The sequence below is a fragment of the Microcebus murinus genome, chromosome X (assembly GCF_040939455.1).
Source record: "Microcebus murinus isolate Inina chromosome X, M.murinus_Inina_mat1.0, whole genome shotgun sequence".
Lineage (NCBI taxonomy): Eukaryota > Metazoa > Chordata > Mammalia > Primates > Cheirogaleidae > Microcebus > Microcebus murinus.
Window position 1 is genome coordinate 60,134,154 of NC_134136.1, and position 17,967 is coordinate 60,152,120.

At 38.1% G+C, this 17,967-nt stretch overlaps 1 pseudogene; it reads left to right on the plus strand.

Annotated features, from left to right (window-relative positions):
* The first annotated feature begins 1,360 nt into the window (after positions 1 to 1,360).
* Positions 1,361 to 1,915, plus strand: LOC105871462 (la-related protein 1B pseudogene; annotated as a pseudogene).
* Positions 1,916 to 17,967: the final 16,052 nt, after the last annotated feature.

Here is a 17,967-nt window from a genome sequence, read left to right on the forward strand (position 1 = left end):
AGTAATGAACACTCTAAAAATGAAATTAAGAAAACAATTCCATATACAATAACATAAAAATAATAGAATACTTAAGAATAAATTTAACTAAGTGCAAGACTGAACATTTCTTTCTTATTGTTGAAAGAAATTAAAGAAGACTCAAATAAATGGAAAGATCTCCCATTTTCATGAATTGGAAGACTTAATTTTGTTAAGATGGCAATATTCTCTCAATTGATCTACAGAGTAAACCAATCTCTATCAAAATTTCAGTTTCCCTTTTAGCAGAAATGGACAATCTGATCCTAAAAATTCATACGGAAATGCAATGGAACCAGATAACTAAAATAATCTTTAAGAAGAACAAAGTTGGAGGACTTACACTTTCTGACTTCAAAACTTATTATAAAGCTATGATAATCAAAATAATGTATTGCTGGTATAAGGATAGAAATACAAGTCAACTGAATAGTATTGACAGTCCAAAAATAAACCCATACATCTAAGGTAAATTGATTTTTGATGAGAGTGCCAAGACAATTCAAAGAGGAAAGAACAAACTTTACAACAAATGGCACTGTAACAACTGAATGTTCATATGCAAAAGAATGAAGTGGGAATCCTACCTCACATCATATACAAAAATTAACTCAGGGATGGGCCAGCTCTCAGGTCAGTGGCACACAGAACAGGCTTGTCTGTCAGCCATCATGGGTGATGGCCTGGCAAAGGTAGGAGCTGAGCTCAATTTCCCCAAAAGTAAAAAAGCAGAAAACTTCAAGAATAACAATTTAAAACTAGTGATTTCAGTGATACAGTAAATTGACCTATATCAAGGAAATTGACGCACACTGGATGTCAGAGGGTCATCAGCTAAAGGGAATAAGAAGCCACAAGATAGAAAATAAAAAGAAGAGAAAATTGACAAGATAAGCATAGAGCAAACCAGGAAACAAAATTAGATGGCTCTCATGAAAATATCTGTGAAGATGAGACTCAGTCAAGTAATTTAGGAAAGAGAGCTAATAAGCACAAGTGGGTACCACTCTGCTTAGACGATGTAAGTTCAGATATTGAAGAAAGACTGAGATCCTAGAACATCTCACAGAATCCTGGAACCTGAAGCAAATAAATAAGCACATAACAACAGGCAGAATGATATACAAAATTGGAGGTGAGATAGAGAAAAGAGAGATGATCAAGATAAAGTTTCTAGTATTATTGAGGGTGGTAAACTCTAGAGGACAAAGAATAGGCCAGGCTAAAGATGAGAACAGAATAAAGTGCAAGAAATCTTCAATTTGATTATTCATATGATTACCAAGAACATGGTGAAAGGACTAATTAATCATTTCAAACAGAACTTAATACCAGGATAATGTATTATTATGATGATACTACAGGCATATGGGTGTATCCTGTGGAAGAAACATTGCTCAAAGGGTATATTAAACACCAAATTGAATATTACTTCACTATAGAAAATTTGCAGTGGGAGTATCTTAGGAGAAAGATGTATGCACATGGTTTGTTACCTATTTCCTTGATTGCTGTTTTCTGCCATGTTCAGGCTCTCACTACAAACCCTAATCTCATTTTGGAGGCCCTGAATGATAGCACAGAAATGGAAATTGTGAATAAGAACATGAGGAAAAAGGTAGAACCAGACAAATGGCCAATTCCTGGTTCTCCTCTACTGAGTATGCCACAAATAGACTTCTCTCAACTGAAAGATTGCTCAGAATTCATACCATGCTAAGCCTTTGGCTTACATATAGAGTATGTCCCATATTCTCCAAGAACTGGAAGTCCACTGAGGCCAAAGAAAATACTGAAAACAAGTAATCTTCAAGCAATGTCTAGAGGTTTGTCTACCAGTTTTCCTGATTTGGAATCGGAGCCTTGGTGTCTTACTCCATTCAGGCTGCTATAACAAAATACAATAAACTGGATAACTTATAAACCACAACATTTATTTCTCACAATTTTGGAGCCTGGAAGGTCCAGGATCAAGGTGCTGACAGATTTAATGTCTACTGAGGGCATGCTTTCTGGTCCATAGATGGTAACTTCTCATTGTGTCTTTATATTTTGATGGAAGGAGCCAGGGTCATTCTCCAGACTCATTTTATAAGGGCACTAATCTCATTCCTGAGAGCTCTGCCCTCATAACCTAATCACCTCCAAAAAGCCCCACCTCTTAATACCGTCAACTTAGAGCTGCAGTCCCCAACCCCTAGGCCACAGACCAGTACCAGTCCATGGCCTGTTAGGAACCAGGCCCCACAGCAGAAGATGAGCGGCAGGGGAAAGAGCAAAGCTTCATCTGTATTTACAGCCACTCCCATCACTCACATCACAGCATAAGCTCCACCTCCCATCAGATCAGCAACAGCATTAGATTCTCACAGGTGCACAAACCCTACTGTAAACTGCGCATGTGAGGGATGTAGGTTGGCTGCTCCTTATGAGAATCTAATGCCTGATGATCTGAGGTGGAGCTGAGGCGGTGATGTTAGCACTGGGGAGCAGCTGCAAATACAGGTTATCATTAGCAGAGAGGTTTGACTGCACAGTAAATGTGCTTGAATCATCCTGAAACCACCCCCCTTCCATCTGTGGAAAAATTATCTTCCCTGAAGCTGCTCCCTGGTGCCAAAAAGGTTGGGGACCACCTTTAGGTTACAATTTCAACACATGAATTTCAGACCATAGCATTGGGATAGAAATAAAAAGGAGAAATCAGATCCAGATCTAATCTCTGGGGAATGGTCATTTAGACATTGTATAGGAAAGGGAGATGTTGTGGGATCCAAAACCTGGTTCCAAGAGGGAGGGAATAATCAGGTGTCAGAAACCATGGAGAGATTGAATTAGATAGGAATAAAAAATATGTTGAATTGATAGGACAGCTTGGTGATCTTTTCTGACTTCTGTAAAAGGAATTTTAGTGTATCAAGAAGCTACGTTAAAGTGGACCAAGGAGGGAATATAGGCTTTCTGTTTCTGGCGTATTACCACTGCTGAAAACAACAAAAAGTACAGTTATGCACCACATAACAACGTTTTAGTCAATGATGGACCACATATATGACAGTTGTCTCATAAGATTATAATGGAGCTGAGAAATTCCTATTGCCTAGTGACATCTTTTTTTTTTTTTTTTTTTGCCTAGTGACATCTTAATGATCCTGACCCTATGTAGGCCTAGGCTAATGTGATCAAAAAGTACATGAAAAGATGCTCAATGTCACTACCTACCAGGGAAATACAAACCAAAACTACAATGAGATACCTCCTCACTTCAACTAGGATAGCTATAATCAAAAGACAGATAAGAACAGGTGACAGTGAGGATGTGGAGAAATTGGAACCCTTATACATTGCCAGTGGGAATATCAAATGGATTAGCTTCTTTGGAGAATAGTCTGGCACTTCCTCAGAAGGTTAAGCACAGGGTTACTATATGAACTAGCATTTCCACTCCAAGATAAGTACCCAGAGAAATGAAAACTTAAGTCCACACAAAAAGTTGTATATGAATATTCATAGCAGCATTATAAAATGGAAATAATTCAAATTAATTCAAATGTTTAACAACTGATGAATGTATAAATAAAAGTGGTATATCTATGCAATGAAATATTACTCACCAATAAAAAGAAATGAATTATTGATATATGTTACAACATGAATGGGGCTTGAAAACATGCTAAGTGAAAGAAGAAATATGGTAAGGGAATGAAGTCAGTCACAAAGGACCACATATTACAGGATTCCATTTATATGTAATGTCCAGAATAAGCATATCAATAGAGACAGAAAGCAGATTGATGGTTGCGTAGGGTTAGGGGGAGGAGTTGGGAGAAAATGAGGGTAGGCTGCTAATGAGTATTTGTTTCTTCTTGGGGTGATGAAAATATTCTACAGTTGATTGCAGTGATAGGTGCACAACTCTGTGGATATACTGAAAATGATTTTTTATGGTTTGAATGTGTCTTTCAAATTTTATGTGTTGGAACCTTAATCCACCATTGAGAGAATTAATCCATTCATGGATTAATGAATTAATGGGTTATCATGAGAATGGAACTGGTGGAGTTATAAGAAGAGGAAGAGAGACCTGAGCAAGCATGTGAACATACTCAGCCCCCTTGCCATGTGATTTCCTGTACCACCTTGGGACTCTGCAGAGTCCCTACCAGCAAGAAAGCTCTTACCAGATCTGGCTCCTTGATTTTCGACTTCTCAGCTTCCATAATTTTAAAAAATAAATTTCTTTCCCTTATAAATTACCAGTTTCAGGTGTTCTGTTATAAGCAACAGAAAATGGACTAAAAACATCATTGAATTCTACACTTAAAGTGGGTGAATTATATTGTATATGAATTATGTCATAATAAAGCTGTTAATTTTTTTAAAGGCTACCTTCCAAATTTAAAAAATGATAATAAAAAATTAATTCAAAATGGATTAAAGACCTGAATGTAAGAGATAAAACTATAAAACTCATAGAAGAAATTATAGATGTAAAACTTGTGACCTTGGATTTGGCTACAGTTTCTTAGACACGATAGCTAAAGCACAAGCATAAGCAGGACATCATCAAATTTTAAAACTTTTGTGCTCCAAAGGACACTGTGAAGAAAGTGAGAAGACAACTCACAACTCACAGAATTTGAGAAAATATTTGTAAATAATAGATCTGATAAAAGTTTAGTATCCAGAGTATATGAAAAACTCTTACAATTCTAACAATAACTCAAGTTAGGAAATAAGCAAATGATTTCAATAGACATAACTCCAGAGAACATATACAAATGGCCAATAAGCACATGAAAAGATACTGAATATTATTAGTCATTAGGGAAATATGAATCAAAATTATGAGATACCACTTCATACTTACTACAATAGCTATAACAAAAAATATCATGGACAATAACAAATGTTGGTGTAGATGTGAAGAAACTGGAACACTCATAAATTGTTGATGGGAGTATAAAATTGCTTATCTTCTTTGATAAATAGTTAGGCAGTTCCTTAAAAAGTCAAACATAGGATAACCATATGACCCAGCAATTCAAATCCTAGGTATAGACCCAAGAAAATTGAAAACATAAGCTCACACAAAAACTTGTACACTAATGTTCATATCAAAATTATTCATAATAACCCAAAAGTGGAAACAACCTAAATGTCTGTCAGCTGATGTATTGATAAATAAAATGTGGTATATTCATACAATGGAATATTACTCAACCATTAAATTAAATGAAGTGCTGATACATGCTACAACATGGATCCACCTTCAAAACATACTAAGTGAAAGAAGCCAGACACAAAAGACAACATATTGTAAACTTGCATTTGTATTTAAATTTCAGAACAGGCAAATATATAGACAGCAAATAGATGTGTGGTTCTAAGGGGCTGAGAGTAGAGGGAAAGGGAAGCGACTGGTGCTAATGATTACCAGGTGTCTTTATGAGTTGTTGAAGATTTTCTGTAATGAATCGTTGATGATGATTATACACCATTGTGAATACACTAAAAGACTACAGAATCATACACTTTAAAAAGGTGAATTTTAGGTTATATTAATTACATCTCAATAATAAATAATATAAAATAAAATAAGGAATAGTGGGAAACTTCCTCAACTTCATAAAGGGCATCTCCAAAAAACCTACAGCTAAAATTATACTTAATGGTGAAAGGCTGAATTATTTCCCTCTAAGACTAGAAACAAGGTTGAGATGTCCTCTCTGATCATCACTCAGCATAGTACTGAAAGTTCTAACCAGTGCAATGAGTCAAGAAAAGGAAATAAAAGGCATACAGATAGGAAAAGAAGAAATAAAACTCTCTCTATTTGCAGATGACATAATTGTCTATGTAGAACAACCCCAAGGAGTGTACAAAAAATCTCTTAGAATTAATAAGTGAGTTCAGCAAAGCCATAAGTTACAAAACAAGCATACAAAAACCAATATATTTCTACGTGCTGCCAATGAACATACCATCAACAAAAATACCATACCATTTAGAATTGCTCAAGAAATTAAATACTTGGGTGTAAATCTAGCAAAACATGTACAAAACTTATATGCTGAAAACTATACAATGCTAAAGAATGAAATCAAAGAAGAGCCATATAAACGGAGAGACATATGTGCTCATGAATTAGAAGAATCAACAAAGATTTTTTTGTTGTTGTTGTTTTTTGTTTTGTTTTGTTTTGTTTTTTTTTTTGAGGCAGAGTCTCGCTTTGTTGCCTAGGCTAGAGTGAGTGCCATGGCATCAGCCTAGCTCACAGCAACCTCAAACTCCTGGGCTCAAGAGATCCTTCTGTCTCAGCCTCCCAAGTAGCTGGGACTACAGGCATGAGCCACCATGCCCGGCTAATTTTTTCTATATATATTAGTTGGCCAATTAGTTTCTTTCTATTTATAGTAGAGACGGGGTCTCGCTCTTGCTCAGGCTGGTTTCGAACTCCCGACCTCGAGCAATCCACCCGCCTCAGCCTCCCAGAAAGCTAGGATTACAGGCGTGAGCCACCGCGCCCGGCTAACAAAGATGTTAATTGTCCCCAAATTAATATACAGGTTTAATGAAGTTCCTAGCAAAATTTAAGCAAAATATTTTGTAGACATAGATTATTCTAAAACTTATATGCAAAGGCAAAGAAAGTAGAATAGCTAAAACAATGTGGAAAAAATTAATGATGTGGGAGATATCAGTCTCTCTAAGACTTATAGGGCTATAGTAATCAAGATGGTGTAGTTTTGGAGGAGGGATATACACATACATAAATGGAACAAAATAGAGAACCCAGAAATAGATCCACAAAAAGATGCCCACCTAATTTTTGACAAAAGTGCAAAAACAATTCAATGGAAGATAACCTTTTCAACAAATGGTGCTGCAGCAATCAAACATCCATGGGCAAAACAATGAATCCTTTTTCCATCTTTATGAGGTATAATTGACAAATAAAAATTATATATATTTACAGTATACAATGTGATATTTTGATATATGTACACATTGTGAAATGATTACCAAAATGAAGCTAATTAACTTATCCATCCTTCACATAATTACCACTTTTGTGTGTATGGTGAGAACATTTAATATGTATTCTCTGAGCAAATTTCAAATATATAATACAGTATTATTAACTATACTCATCAAACTGTATATTAGATTTCCAGAGCTTATTCATCTTGCATAACTGAAACTTTGTACCCTTTGACCAACATATCCCCCTCCCCTTCTCCAGCCTTTGGTAACCACCATTCTACCCTCTGCTTCTATGAGTTCAACTTTTTTAGACTCCACATGTAAGTGAGACTATGTATTAACAGTATTCGTCTTTCTGTGCCTGGCTTACTTCACTTAGCATAAAGTTCTAGGTTCATCCATGTTGTCGTAAATGACAGGATTTCCTTCTTTTTTTTAAGGTCCTTCACTAGTCAACTCATCCATAAATTCTGAGTGGGTTGTCTGGTAGGGTGTGCAAGCAGGCTTTCTGCTGGCATCCTCAGGCAGGCTGGCCCAGTACCTGAGTCCTACAAGGGTGGGCCTGGAATCTAAGTCCTGGGGCAAGCCTGGATCCTATGTCTGCAGGTGTTGGCTTGAAGCCTGGGTCCATGGGGCTGACCTGGTGCTAGGGCAGGCCTTGAGCTTCAGTCTGTGGGGGCAGCCTGGTTCTGGAGCAGGCCTGGCACCTGGGCCTGTGGGGATACATCTGATCCTGAGCCTACAGGGCCTGGTGTGGCTCTTGGTTGCATGGGGGCAAGCCTGAAGCCTGGGCCCATGGAGGCAGGCCTGGCCTCTGGGTCTGCTGAAGCCTGGGGACATGAAGGAGCTGGGGACAGGTTGTGAGGAGCCTATTGTCTGGGGCTGCAAGAGGCTTGCCTGGAGCCTGGGTTCTCAGAGGCTGACCTGGCACTAGGTTTCACTGGGGTATTCTGGTGCTGGGGTCCATGGCAAAGTCAGATGATCATTCATTCTCCTTCCCCTGTGTGGAGGATATTTCTCTCCATGCTGTGCTTTCTGGGTTTGGAAGAGGAGTGACATCGATAAAATGAAGCTGTCCTTCCTGCCCTCTTCAATGTGTCTTTTAAAATTTCTGTGCTATACCCAGGTGCTGTAATCTCTCACTTGGATTCCTTAGCTGTTGTAAAGGAATATTTTGCATAACTTCAAATTGTTCAAATTGATGTTTCTACGAGGGGAGGAGCACTGAAAACTCCTATTCCACCATTTTCTTGATGTGTTCACAAAAATCAACCTTGACATAAGTCTCACACCTTGTACAAAAATTAACTAAAAATGTATCATGGATTTAAATGTATAATGTAAAACTCTAAGTCTTTTAGGAAAAAAACAGGAGAAAATCTTCAGGATCTAGGGGTAGGCAGTGTTCTTAGACTTGACACCAAAAGCATGATGCATAAAAGAAAAAAATTGATGAATTGGACTTCATCTAAATTAAACATCTTTGTTCTCTGAAAGACCATGATTAGAATATTAAAAGATAAGCTACAGACTGGAAGAAACCACATATCCAACAAAAGATATTCTATATCTAGAACATATAAAGTACTCTCAAAACTCAGTAGTAAAAAACAGAAACAAAAATGATTGAATTAGAAAATGGGCAAAGGATATGAAAAGACATTTCACTGAAGCAGATGTACAAATACTCAATAAACACATGAAAAGCTGTCCAACATTAGGGACAGCCATTAGGAAAATGCAAATTAAAACCAAAAGGAGATATCACTACACACCTAGCAGAATGGCTAAAATAAAAAATAGTGCCAACAACGTTGCAGGCAATGATGCAGATAAACTGGACCATTTGTACACTGTTGTTGAGAACGCAAAATGGTACCACCACTTTGAAAAATAGTTTGGCAGTTCTTAAAACTCTAACCATGCAATTGTCATGTGACCCAGCATTTGCACTACTGGTCATTCGTGCCAGACAAATGAAAACTCATGTTCACACAAAAAATCCTGTACACAAATATTTAGAGTAGCTCTCTTTGTCAAAACCCAAATGTCTGGGTTGTTGGGTAAACAGGTAAATGGGTAAACAAACTGTGGTATATACCATGAAATACTATTAATATTAATATTTAGCAATAAAAAGAAACAAACTATCGATATATGCAACAACCTCAGTGGATTACCAGAAAATTATACTGAATGAAAAAAGCCAATCTTGAGAGGTTACATACTCTATGATATCCTTTTTTTTTTGAAAAACAAACATATATTTATTAATATAAAGTGCAAATAACTATGCAGTAATGACAGAAATAAACTATCTTCAACTCTGGGCTTTTTTCCCAAAAGATAGAAGATCACTTTTTCAAAAGATACAAGATAAACAGATAAATCACATTCATTCCTTACAAATGTTAAATAGGAAGCAATTTAAATCCATAATGAACAAATATTTTCATATTTTTCAGCAGTTTAAAATTTTAAAAATGTTAGCAAAATTATTCATTTTCATAATTTTTATGAGTGAAAAAAGGGCTAATCATGTACCTTAATATTGCCATTTTATGTATCACTCAAAACTACAAATAACCCTGAAAATAAAGTAGAGTCCCATGTTTATCATAGCCAGCTGTCCCCAACTTATTTGGCACCAGGGACTGGTTTCATGGAAGACAATTTTTCCACAGACTGGGGTTCAGGGGTGGGGTGTCATGGGTCGGGGAGCTGTGGTGCAGAGCTCAGGCAGTGATGTATAGCCCATTTCCTAACAGGCCATGGACAGGTACTGGGCAGAGGCCTGAGGGTTGGGGACCACAGAAATACTATAAAAATATCGAGACATTTATCAGGCACGACTAATATAAATGAAACTATTTCTGAAAATGTTTCACAAACACAAGTGCATCTTTTCTCTTTGGTTCAGGAAATAAAAGAGATAGGTTCAAATAAAGTAAGTGCCTATTATTTCACTAGATTTTCATTAAAATGTTGGCAATTTATAACAGAAATTCTTAGAAATCAAACAAGTTTAGCAACTAAATTAAAAAGTGGCAAGAATAACTTCAACTAATAAATATTTTTCTAAGTCCTAGTCATACAAATCAAAAAAGATTGACGGGGCTCGGTGGCTCATGATACCCTTTATATAATGTTCTTTGAAATGTCAAAATTATAGAAATGGTAGAACAGATTAGTGGTTACCAGGAGTGAAGGGGACATGGGAGGAAAATGGGTGTAATTATGAAAGAGCAACATGAGGGATCCTAGTAGTGATGGAAACTGGTGGGAAACTACGTAAAGGGTACGGTGGATCACTCTGTGTTATTTCTTACAACTGCATGTGAATGTACAATTATCTCAAAATGTAAAAGTCTAAGAAAAATTTATCAAAGTAGTTTAATCAGTAAGCACTTATTCTCACTGTATAACCTATGACATGGAGCAAGCATCTTTTCTATGCCTTGAGTGAATTGTCATAGTCCTTTCAAAGTTTGAATCCATTTCCAACTTTTTATCCTTTATGTTTTCAATGTCATGAAATATCTCTAACAGCTCCTTTAATGTGAAGGGTATTTTAATTCTTTTTCTGGCATCACTTCTGGAACATCTTCATCCTTTTCATCACAATCACTTAGCTCATTTATATTAATAAGTTTGCCTTCACTAGGTTCCTCTGGTTGTATATCTAGAGACTTTGGAATGGTGTCCACATTCCCATGATCAACCATTTCTTCTATGACTCCATATACATTGTATTTGAATTTCATTTCCAGCATTCTCATTTTCCATTTCTTTGCTGTACCCTCATCTTTGTTGGTCAAGTTTTTCTTTTCCTTACTGATTTTTGTAAAACATTGCTTGGGTTTATCACTGGGATTCATGGAATTAGCATAACTACCATGTTTCCCTGAAAATAAGACCTACCCATAAAATAAGCCCTAGCAGGATTTCTAAGCATTTGCGCAATATAAGCCCTACCCCGAAAATAAGACCTAGTGATGGGCATGGCTATGCAGCGTATCTGCACAACACATGCATTTTGTCGCAGAGCGGTAAGGAAGACGAGCAGTCCCTCTCATCTGCCCCATGAGAGCTCTATTGCTCGACATGAGAGATTGGGCCAATGGCACTAAAGGAAATAGAGTCGCAAGAAATTCAGGACGGAATTTGGGGTTTGGAGAGTTATGATGATGTTCCAGAAGAAGATGACTTAACTCTATTTGAATACATGTAGATTGTAGTACCATACTTAAAAAAAAAAATAACACATCCCCTGAACATAAGCCCTAGGGTGTCTTATTAAGGGAAAATACAAGACCCTGTCTTATTTTCAGGGAAACACAGTACATAATTTGCTGTCAGTGTGTGAAGTGAATAACAGCTGCACAGTGACCAATCACTGACAAACTTTGGAAGAAGTGATGTGGTGGTCACTGGTCATAATGCACATTTGTTATTTATGTAGTTATTTGTGTATTGAAGAGCTGGCAGCAAAGTCTGTACTTTACACAATTACAGTTAATATACTGTGGCAATTAAATTTTGAACAGTGTTGTTGGGGGCACTGGTGTTATTTAACCAGTGTAACTGAAATTTGTGTGTATTGGAAGCATCCAAAGTGAGAATAATCTGTATATACTCTTTACTTATTGGGTTTTACTTTCAAGTGATTGATATATAACATTTCACATATGATACAAGAATCTTACAATATTACACTTTCCTTTCTTCCCTCTTCTCTCCCAGTATTTGTGCTATTTTTGTCGTACATTTTAGTTTTATATATGTTATAAACCCATAAAATATTGATTTTTGCTTTAGACAGTTGATTATCTTTAAAGAGATTTAACAGTAAGAAGAAAGCTTTATACCCACCCACATATTTACCATTTAAAGTGCTCTACATTCCTTTGTGTAGATTCAGATTTTTTATCTGGTATCAATACTGAAGGACTTCCTTTGACATTTCTTACAGTGCAAGGTTTTAGTGATTTTTTTCAGCTTTTGTATATCTGAAAAAGTCTTTATTTTGCCTTTGTTTTTGAAAGATATATTTACTGGGTAAAGAAGTCTAGGTTGGTATTGTTTTTCTTTCACTTCCTTAAAGAAAACAAAAAAAAGGAAAGAAAAGGAATAGAGAAAGTAGGAGAAAGTGATACGAGGCTGAATTCAGTTGTTTCTGAATAAAATTTTTATTGAGGTACGCAAACAGAAAAAAATGTCCAAATCTTAAGTATACATTTCCATGATTTTTCACAAAGTAAATGTATCCATGTAACCAGTGCCCACATCAAGAAATAGAACATTACCAAAACCCCAGAAGCCTGCCTTGTACTCTTTTCCTGTCACTACCCCAACCCAAGGTAACCATTATTCTGACTTCTAACAGCAGGGACAAATTTGTATAACAACTTCTATATTACAGATAAGAGTGGATCAAAAGTTTTTACTTATATAAGATTATTACTACCATAAGCTAAGACCCATTGAACACTTTCTATTTACCAAGCACTAATTGCTTTACATATAAGTAACTAATTTATCCTCACAGCCACCTTGTGAAGCAGATACTATAATTACTCCTAATTGACCAATGAAGGACCTGAGATACAGAGAATATAAGCGATTTGTTCAAGGACACGCAGTGGTTAAGTGGTAGAGCTGGTATTTGAACCCAGATAGTCTCCAGAGTTTGTGCGATACAATGTATAAAATGTCATCAAAATATATCTTAGCAAAATATGATATATCAGTAGATTGAAAACTATTACTGTTCACTGCCTGCTGTTGGAAAATGTGAATGGCAGAACAAGAGATAGCTGCATATAACACCTCCCTGACACTAGTGGTCAGATGCCCTTTATATGTTAATGCTATGAAGTCACTGAAAGACTCCAGAGCCAGACCTGCCTATGTTGAAACCCTAGCTCTACCACTTACTAATCTATGACTTTAGACAAGTTACTCAACCTCTATGTGCCTCATTTTTCTCAACTGTAAAATATAGGTAACGGCCGGGCGTGGTGGCTCACGCTTGTAATCCTAGCACTCTGGGAGGCCGAGGTGGGCGGATTGCTCAAGGTCAGGAGTTCAAAACCAGCCTGAGCGAGACCCTGTCTCTACTATAAAAATAGAAAGAAATTAATTGGTCAACTAATATATATATATATAATTAGCCGGGCATGGTGGCGCGTGCCTGTAGTCCCAGCTACTCGGGAGGCTGAGGCAGTAGGATCGCTTGAGCCCAGGAGTTTGAGGTTGCTGTGAGCGAGGCTGACGCCACGGCACTCACTCTAGCCTGGGCAACAAGCGAGACTCTGTCTCAAAAACCAAAAAATAAAAAAAAATAAAATAAAAAAAAATAAAAAAAAAATAAAATAAAATATAGGTAACAATAGTACCTACATCATAAGATTGTTAACGAACATTAAATGAAACACTCCTGGCACATGGTATGAGCTCAATCCATTCATTCACCCATTCAATAAATAACTGTTTGGTGCTTACTATGTGCCAAGCACTGTGCTTGGTGCTTAGGGTACATCAGTAATCAAATCAAAGATCCCTGCCCTCTTGGAGCTTATGGTGTAGTGCAGCCTGGGGGCAAGGAATGCAGGGGAAACAGAAGGCAACATAATAGATGATGTTAGGAAATAGCCTGGACAACATAGCTAGACTGTGCCCTTAAAAAAATGGAAAAAAAATGAGTGGTGGCATGCACCTGTAGTCCCAGCTACTCAGGAGGATTAGGTGGGAGGATTGCTTGAGCCCAGGAGTTGGAGGTTGCAGTGAACTATGGTCACACCACTGTACTCTATCTATCCTGGGCAACAGATAGAGACCTCATCTCTAAAGCTAAAAAAATTTTAAAAATAAATAGTGTTATAAAAATTTAGAACAGGATAAGAAGTAGTGGTAGTGCTGGAGAGGTTGAAAGTTGGCAGTCAGGTTAGGCCTCATCGAGAAGCTAAGATTTTAATAAAGACTGAGGGGGGCGGTAAAGAAGTAAGATATGTGAAACAGGTTGAGCAAAGCTCCGAATGGTGGGAGGGTGCCTGGGTATTCTCAGAACAGCAAGGCAACCAGTACTGTTGGAGTGGACCCAGCAGGGGCCAAACCCGTAGGAAAGGAGGTCAGAGAAGAGGTGTGGGTATGGGTGGGGAGTTATGGGGTTCTTAGTACAAATCCTGTAGGGCCTTGTAGACTATAATAAGGACTTTGGCTTTTACTGTCAATCAAATTGAGAGCCTTTGCAGGCTTTTGAGCAGAGTGGTAACATGATTTGGCTTAATATTTTGTAATGATCTCTGTGCATGCTGTGTTGAGAACAGATGATGGGTGGGTGTTCTGTGTTGAATTGGGTCCCCCCAAATGATATGTTTAAGTCCTAACCCCCAGTATTTATGGATGTGACCTTATTTAGAAATAGTGTCTTTATAGACATAATTAAGATAAAGTCATATGGGATTAGGGTGGGGCCCAATTTAACAACTGGTGTCCTTGTAAGAGGAAGGAAATTTGGTCACACAGAGGTAAGGTGGCCGTGTGAAGACACACAGATAAATACCGAGAACAGCATGTGACGACAGAGGCAGAGATTGGAGGGATGCGTCTGCAAGCCATGGAAGGCCATTTGCTGGCAACCATCAGAGACTAGGAGAGAAGTTCTCCTCCAGAGCCTTTAGAAGGAACCAATCCCAAACAACCTTGGTTTTGGGCTTCTAAGCCGCCAGACCTGTGAACAAATAAGTGTCCTTTGCTTTAAGCCACCCAGTTTGTGATACTTTGTTATGGCAGCCCTTGGAAACTAACACAGTGGGCAAATGTAGAAGCAGTTAGGAGGCTATTGCATTAGTCAAGAGATGAAGAGCGTCAGGGTCAGGGTGGTGATGGTGGAAATGCAGAGAAGTGGTCAGATTCTGGATACATTACAAAGGTACAGCCAACAGAATTTGCTAATGTATAAGATGTGAAGTGTGACAAAAGTTAGCTATTATTATTATCTGCATGAATAGTTTAAATATATACCCACATTTAATATATGCTTATAAATGTATATTTCTTCATTGTCCCAAATATCCCAGGTTTGAGGCTACTCAAACAAGGATCACTTGCCAGGGCAATCAAAAGAAGCTTATTTTGCTGTGGGATCATAGAGCAAATCACATTACTTTTCTGAGTCTCAATCTGCTACATGGTAGGCTCTATTCTATGACCATGTGATTCTATTATTGTCAAGTGCTTTGTTGCCTTAGTATTGGTAAAGTTTCCAGAGGATAGTATGATTTACATATTTGAAAACCTATCTCCAAGTCTGCAGTAGCTTTGAATAACCAAACTCTGAGTCCTCACTGTTGTTGATTCTCTACCATTTGATACCTCTAGTACAAGATGGAGTGACCTGCCATATTTAAAAAGAGAATTCCAGGCTGGGTGCAGTGGCTCACGCCTGTAATCCTAGCACTCTGGGAGGCCGAGGCGGGCGCATTGCTTGAGGTCAGGAGTTCGAAACCACCCTGAGCAAGAGCGAGACCCCGTCTCTACTATAAATAGAAATAAAATTAATTGGCCAACTAATATATATAGAAAAAAATTAGCCGGGCATGGTGGCACATGCCTGTAGTCCCAGCTACTTGGGAGGCTGAGGCAGAAGGATTGCTTGAGCCCAGGAGTTTGAGGTTGCTGTGAGCTAGGCTGACGCCACGGCACTCACTCTAGCCTGGGCAACAAAGCGAGACTCTGTCTCAAAAAAAAATAAATAAATAAAAAAAATAAAAAAATAAAAATAAAAAGAGAATTCCAGCAAAACGAATGGACTCCTTTATGCCTTTTTTCAGGAATATGGGAATGGAGTGGAGTTGCTTAGTGGGAGTCTGAAACTCTACTTGAAATAAAGGTTTGGAATTCTGGGTCTTGAAAGTTCTGACTCTATTTTCCAGAGCATACCCTGAATTATCACCATCAGTGTGTATATATATATATGTATTAATATTTATATTTTATGGGGGTAATGCATGTATAAGGCAAGATAATAAGAGTAGCAAACATTTTTACAGGATTTACTTTGTGTCAAGCACTTAGAGTTTTAAAAATATTAACTCACTCAATCTTGACAACACTCTCATGAGTTAGGTACAATTATTATTCCCATTTTACAAATGAGGAAACTGAGGCACACACCGATTCAGAAGATTCTTTTACTACATTAATAAGGGATCTTACCTCAGGCAAAAATAAATGGGATCCTTTTAAAATAATTAAAACAAATGATTGCATGCAAGGCAATTTGGAGACTCAATATCAAGGAAAGAAGTTTTGTCACAATCCCACAAACTAATTCTGACAGAGTCCATAATAAAACACACATTGACATTAGGCCCCTTCCTACCTTCAACCCTTGTTGACTTTGGTTCTCTGAGGAGGAAAAAAAGGACTGAGAACTAAGCCTCAGGGCACCTGAATGAAACCTTGCCAGCTCCCAGACACCTGTTAGATCCGGTTCCCAAGAACTTTTGAAGCTTTGAAATGTATCCCAGTATTGTTCTTAAGTCACTCCCTTGCTAGATCTATGAATAGATAAATTAGACTGTCACTTTAAAAATGTGCATACATCTCCTTTCACTTGAGATCCCAGAGCCAGTGTTTCCTTTCACCCTCATGCTTCCCAGAAAATACTAGCTTTCCTAAGAATTACTCTTACTACTATTTCAGACACCCCAGGCCCACTTTTCAGGTCCCTCAACCTTGGCCAGGTCCATGTAGAGATGGAAGTATTAGTATTGGGCAACCAGGCTAATCAAAATGTGACAACATCATTTATTTATTCAATAAAATACCATGGCTGAAATCTATAACATAATGAAAAACATGAGCTTGTCACCCAAACAGATACTGGAAGTTGTGAGCAACCTTTGAAGCATGAATAGAGTACGTTGGGGACCTATAAAAGGGAACAGTTTTACATTGAGAGCAGTGTTGAAAGAGTTGTCCCCTGCCCCCCATGGGTTTTAAATTCAAAGAGTGGCAAATAAGGAAACTATGCGTTAGCTGAGCTACAAGCCCAATCTCCCATAAGGGCACGGGTAAGGCACAATGCTCTCTCTTCCTAAGGTCCGTAGACCCTTGATCAGAGGCAGAAATTCTCTTGGCCAGAGGTCAGATCATTGTGCTGATCTGCAAGGGTATGCATGGGGAGGAGAATTGGGGTGCAACTCCCACATTGCTAGGAAACCTGAACCAAACTGGCGACCTTCCAGAGCAAACCCTCCACAATGTCATGTTACTAACAGCAGGCCTAGGGATTAGTCGTATGCTACTCTCCCTCTCTGTCACCCTAAAATCACACTGTCCAAGTGGCTTTGTGAGTCACCCAGACCCTCCGTAATAACCTCTCTGTGGGTGGGGCTGTACTCTCTCGCCCCTTCCCACACTGACTCAGCTCTCCTCCGGTGTGCTCCTATTTCTTGCCCGTGTGGACGAAAAATCAAAGTCTGAAATATTTGAAAGTAGTTTATTCTGAGCCAAACTTGAGGACCATGGCCCAGAGCCACTCCCAAGAAACCTTAAGCAAGCGGACTCACGGTGGCTGGGTTACAGTTTGGTTTTGTAAATTTAGAGAGACAGGGGTTACAGGTAAAGTCATAAATCAATACATGAGAGGCATACATTGGTTTGGCCCAAAAAGGTGGGGCATCTTGAAGAGGGTCTTACAGGTTATGGGGGGGGGGGGATTAAAGATTCTTTGGCTGACAATTGGCTGAGAGAGAGTTAGGCTTTATCTAAAGGACCAGAAAGGAAATGCTTAATTTAAGATACAGATGTGAGCACTCTGGGAGGTTCACAGTGTTTTAAGTTAAGATAGGCATCTGCTAGGATGCCTGAGTTAAGACAGGGGCTTTCTGTCTTTTAGGTGATGTTAATGCTATACCTGAATCAGGTTGGGAAGTAAACCACACTTCATTT